A 5,809-nucleotide genomic window follows, 5' to 3' on the forward strand; every position below is an offset into this window, starting at 1 on the left:
TTAGGTGATACAAACAAACTTTATTTGATACTTCATGAAGTGAACAGTCAGAACGTCAAAATGGGGCGGAAGGCAGGAAGCTTTTGTAGGCTAAAGAAGGAACAAGGAAGTAAGTAGAGACCCCAGAGTTGGCTTCGTGTTTGGGGAACCACCTTTCTGATCAAGTGGAACATTTCCAGGGACACAAAAGTTGTCTAAGTTTTGCTTTGCTGACATGGCACCCTGGGCAGAAGCAGCTCCATCTTGGGCCAAGAAACTTATTTCAACACTGCACAGGAAGAACAATGTGCAACGCTATGCTCCCAGATGGCTGCAGCTGGGCAGAAGGGGGAAACGTGATCCTTCATCTTTCTGGAAGGGGAAATGATTTTTAACTGTCAGAAATCTGATAAAAAATTAAAAGTACATAAAATCAGTTACATAAATTGTAAAACATAAGTCATGATTCTATTTGTTTTGCGACAACTTAAAAAATGACTAATTTTTCACCAATGTAGAAAATAAATACGGATCACTACAATATCCAAGTGGTTGTTCCCACTTCCTCCCTCCTCTGCAAATATTATACTCACCCTGTGCCTGTGATTGGAATTCAGTATTGGAAGTGGAGGAGGCTGGAGGGAGTGGAGGGCAGGAAGAGAGGATCCAGATGGAAAAGGTGGGAAAATGTCAGAGAGAAATTTCCCTTGTGCCCAGTTTCGCTCAGAGCTGCTTCTGCCTGGAGCTCTACAACAAAAACGGTTCAGAAAGGAAGCCAAAGAGAAAAAACTCTTTTGTGAAGCTTTCCAGGTGTAGACATGTCTGAAAAGCTGATTGTGTTTCTTCCCAATCATGCAGGTCCACGGTCACCCAGGTCCAATCAGCACAAAGACTGAGATGATAAACATACGTCACAGAAGTTTCTGGACTCCAGGCTTCTTTTCAGAGACAAAAAATGCTTGAAATATATGGTTCCTCTCTGGAGGTTTTGTTCATCGCAGGCCCATGTTTTACTAGCTGTCAGTTGGGGAAGCAAAGGCAGGAGTCAGCACCACGTCCTGAGGATCTATCTTCTGGGGATTTCAGGAGACACCAGGGAGTGCTGTGAGCTATGGGGAAACATCCCACATCTGCCCTGGAGGAGCAGTTCATCTGGCTACTGTATTTTGTATAGCAACAACAGTGTTTCAATCAGATAGATGTTCTCCTACTTTCATTCATCCAGGTAGTTCATTTCTGCCCAGTCAGGCAGATTGGCTGAACAGAAAGACTAGCCTGTTCATCCCAGGGTCTGGAAATGCCAAATGTATTTCTTTTAAATCCTGGACTGCTTTTCACTGTACGAGGCCAAGCCTCCTTCCAGAAGGTTCTGCTTGGCAGTTAAGCCAGGTCGTGCACCTGGGCTGCTAGGGGTCGGGACCTCGTGTTGGGCTGTGAGGGCTGGAGGTCCCCCACTCGCCTCTACCGTGCAGTGAGCCAGGCTGGAGCAGTGGAAAGAGCATGGGGTTTACAGACAGTTTCTAGCAACGTTCTTTACTAGTGTTGTGACTTCTTTCTCGTTGTTAGCATTCAGTGCATTGTTAGCTATTATTATGAACAAGTATTAGAGGCCAAATGTCACCAGCACTAAGGCACTGTTGTCCTCTTGTCCCTTGCTACTTACAGATTGGTGCATAGATTGGTGCATCTTCATCACCAGGGAGCTTATTAGAAATGCAGACTCTCAGGCCCCACTCTAGAATGATGGAATCAGAATCTGTGTTTTGGGCTTCCCTGGTGGCACAGTGGTTGAGAGTCCGCCTGCCGATGCAGGGGACACGGGTTCGTGCCCCGGTCCGGGAAGATCCCACATGCCACGGAGCGGCTGGGCCCGTGAGCCATGGCCGCTGAGCCTGCGCGTCTGGAGCATGTGCTCCGCAACGGGAGCGGCCACAACAGTGAGAGGGCCACGTACCAAAAAAAAAAAAAAAAAAAAAACAGAATCTGTGTTTTCTCAAGATCCCAGGAGGTTCCCACGTGAACAGTCTGAGAGGCCCTGAGGCCTAGTGGTCAAGCTTCCTGCCTCCCTGAAAGGGCCGACACACCCACTCTGCTTTATTCAGAAGGACAGTCTCTCCGAGTGTTCTTGTGGCGAACAGTCTTCCTACAACCCACATCTGGACACGTGGTCAAATCAAATATGAACTGACTTAATGGGGTCAGTGGGACAGGATATTTGATGCTGAGATTGACCATCACCATATTTAACTCCCATTTCATAACCATTTTGCTTTCTTCTTTCTGAAAAGGGTGGAGAATTATTTCAAAACAGTCCACCTCCCCAGCTGAGTCATGGATGAGGCTGTATGGTAGCTTTTTATACACTTCTCTGCCAAAACGTTTTTTTTAAGGAAAAAAAAAAAGAGTCCCTACCAGACACACCCTGGGAATCTGTTCCCTTCCCACCTGGCTTCTGGAGGTCAGTCGCTGCACAGATGGAGCTGGTCCGTGTGGCCACCTGGCGTCCCTTTCAGTGAATGTCACAGATTCTGCCTATTAAGTGCCCCTTTCTTACATCTGCACATGCAGGACACTGAGCCATTTGCAACGGCAATTTTTGAATGTGACCCACAATGCATCCTTGCAGCAACTCTCCATCAGGACACACTGAATTAGAGGCAGAGGCAGCTGCTGCTCCTAAAACCCAAGTTCCCAGTCCAAGGCCTCTGCCGACCATCTGTGACACCATGGAGACCCTGTTTAGAATCAGCAATGTTGCCTGGACCGTGAGCTGTGACTCTGAAGGTGTGTACAAACAGAGATCTCACTCGTGTTTGGCTAAAATTTCCTATTCTTCCCATTTTCCATCCTAAAAAGATGTTTATGTCCACTGTGTGAAACTTTCAGCAGGAGTGGCCTTCATCCCATACTCTTGGCCAAGAGCTGTGCAATTCGTGGGCTGCATGGGAATTGGTCTGAGACCAGTGGAATCAAGGAAGGGGCTGGCTGTGGGTTCTGAAGATATGTCAGCCGGGGGTTGGTCGTTTGCAGGTAATAGAAACCCAACTCACACCAACTCAGGTTAGCTTAGTAACTGGGAAGAGTGCTGAGTGGCTCACAGGTAGAAGAGAGAGTTGAGAACCAGGGTGTTGGGAACTCTAATAGGAGATGATGTAATGCTTCCAGGAATTTCTCTCCTTGGTGTGTGTGTGTGTGTGTGTGTGTGTATGTGTACATACACTCAGGCTGGCTTCCTCTTTGCCACGAGATGATGGTTGCAAGGAGATCTTTGACTTGTTTTTCCCTTGTATGACCCTAAGGGGTCAGCAAATCATTGGCCTGGTGGCCTATTTTTGCACATCCCCAACTCCACACATGGCAAGCTAGGAATGGTTTTAAATTTTTAAAGAGTTGTAAGACAGCAAAAAAGAAGACTATGAGACAGGACCCTATGTGGGCTGCAAAGCCTAAAATATTTACTATCTGGCCCTTCACACAAAAAAATGTTCTGACTCGTGAAGGGAAAGAGTTCCTCACCCGCTCCACCAATTCCAGCAGAAATGGCCCCAAGAGACACGCACATTCCTGGCAGTCACTGTGGCAAGAGAGGTTGGGGGATTCTGATTGACCAGGCTTGCTTCATATGAGCCCTGGGTACCTGGGCGGCAGGACCATTCTTCCAAGATAAAGCAGGTTGCAGCTCCCAAAAGGGAGAGTTGGGCAAGTCAACCAACAGATAACCCATAGGAAACCGATGACACTCTTTTTTAAAAGAGGGCTGTTTCCAAAGATGTGGACAGTGGGCGAGGGATGGAGGAGAACACGGGGATGAGCCACAGGGGAAACCTAGTCCTGAAGGGGCAGGGAGGGAACTGTTAGCTAAATCTACAGGAGCTGTGCCCATGAGATCGGTCACCAGGCTGGAGAGAGAGGGGAGAACACAGCAATGGCCAAGCTGCTGCCTGGCGGGGAGGGAGCTCACACTGTCCAGGCCTCCAGCCTCCTGTCCGTGCCCCGCATTGGCCACACCAGCCAGGGGGCAGCAGCCACATCCTAGAGGTCAGCCTCCTGGGCACGGAGCACGTGGAGAAGTGTCTGGAGCAGGTCTAGAGGGGCAAATGGAGACAATGCGGACAGTCCACAGAGAGAAGTCTGTCCTCCAACTCTACCCGGCTTATGGCCGGTGCAGTCAGAGGGCCTGAGCTTAGATGGGGCCCACACTTGGGTCAATGCCGTCACCGTCTTGAAATTCTTAATAATTTTTGAACGAGGGGCCCCGGTTTTTCATTTTGCACTCAGCCCCACAGATTGCACAGCCAGGCCTCACTCTATATTTACGACTGCGTGATCTCAACAAGTCCTTTTATCTCTTCTGCCATTCGGTTTCCCAATCTGTAAAGTGATCTGAATGATATATTCCTCTCAGGGTTGAAGAGCGAAGGAGGTTTGTATGCGAAGGGCCTGCTGGAGAGACTGAGCCACCAGCCAAGATGGTCCTACCTCTCCCGCAAGGGTGCTTCCTCCGCTTTCCTCAGACACAGACCTTGACAGCTGTGGGCAGCAACTCAGGAAAGAAGAGGAGGCCCTAACATGCAACCCGACTAGAAAGAATCCTGGTCTTATCTCAGGCCCAGAGAGCTGATCACGAGGGAAGAAGTGACAGAGATGGGGAGGGGTGGTCGTTTGTTCGGCTACTAGTCATTCAGAGACCATTAGGAATAAACCTAACAATCCCCTAGTTACCTTGTTTGACATGAGGAAACTGAAGTCCATAAATAATCAAAACCTTGCTCAAGGTCACAGACATAGTGAATAGCAGAGCTTGACCCCAACTCAGGACTTCCGGGGCCAAGTCCAGGGAGCTCTTAACTCCCTGCTGTTGACAAGGAGGCCATTAGACTGAGGGGCTCTGATGCCTCCACACACGTAAGCAAACCCAGCTCTAAGTCTGGAAATGTCTCAGGGTTAGCAAATCAAAAGGCTAAGGACAACCGGCCACAAACAGCCCAGTAGGCTTTAAATCAAGCCATTTCCTTTCTTTGCTTCCCCACTTTCCCTATATGTCTTTCCCTTGACCTCATCAGGTTTGGTACTGCCCCATATCCACTGGAATGGATAGATGCTCAAATAAGCTCTTAAAATGTTTAATATGCCTCAGTTCATCTTTTAACAGAACGCATACTCACACCAGAAACTGGACATGGTTTGACTTCAATACAAGACTTGGGGATTATTATCAATTTGCTGTGGTACAAATTGTTTGTTAACAGTTTGCCTTTTCTCCTCTGCTCCCTCCCCAAGAAATCCCCACTTTCTTTCTTTCTCTGCTCTTCCACTGGAAGAAACTCAGGTTTTTATTCCTCGAGGGTGCGTACTAGCGTCATAGGTGCCGTGGGCCTTGAACCGAAGGGCCTCATCAGGACTCTGATGAAGCCTCTGGCATGAGGCCCTGAATGTATCTCAGAGCTGAATGGAATCTGGATGAAAATTTCATTTTCTCCACATAATGCCTGGGCCCTAAATGGTCAATGTTTTGTGAGTCCTGTTAAGGTGAAATAATTCTGTTCGTCCTGACTCACAGATTTTCTGCCTTATATACCTAAAGGCTTTTTCCACTTCTCATCAGAGTATTTTCTTTTTATGCAAAATTGTCTTATATCCCACAGCAAGCTTTAATCTGGTGAGGACAGTCTGTTTCTCCTGGCAACCTCGAGGATACTAGATGAATGGGGGTCAGCTGGGTAGTCTGAAGAGAAGCCTTGGTAATCTGTTAAACAAAGCTGGGAATTTTCCGAAGAACGTTTAGCAAAGATACTGCAGTTTGAAGTGAATAGGAAGGGTTTTGTTCGCA

At 47.9% G+C, this 5,809-nt stretch overlaps 1 long non-coding RNA gene across 1 annotated transcript; it reads right to left on the reverse strand.

Annotated features, from left to right (window-relative positions):
- Positions 1-1,190, reverse strand: LOC109547802 (uncharacterized). Its single transcript, XR_002173733.3, has 2 exons — positions 573-1,190; positions 1-385 (listed from the first exon to the last, which is right to left on the reverse strand). It is a non-coding gene; the product is annotated as an uncharacterized lncRNA (long non-coding RNA).
- Between the last annotated feature and the right edge of the window lie 4,619 nt (positions 1,191-5,809).

Source organism: Tursiops truncatus, chromosome 4, assembly GCF_011762595.2.
Source record: "Tursiops truncatus isolate mTurTru1 chromosome 4, mTurTru1.mat.Y, whole genome shotgun sequence".
NCBI lineage: Eukaryota > Metazoa > Chordata > Mammalia > Artiodactyla > Delphinidae > Tursiops > Tursiops truncatus.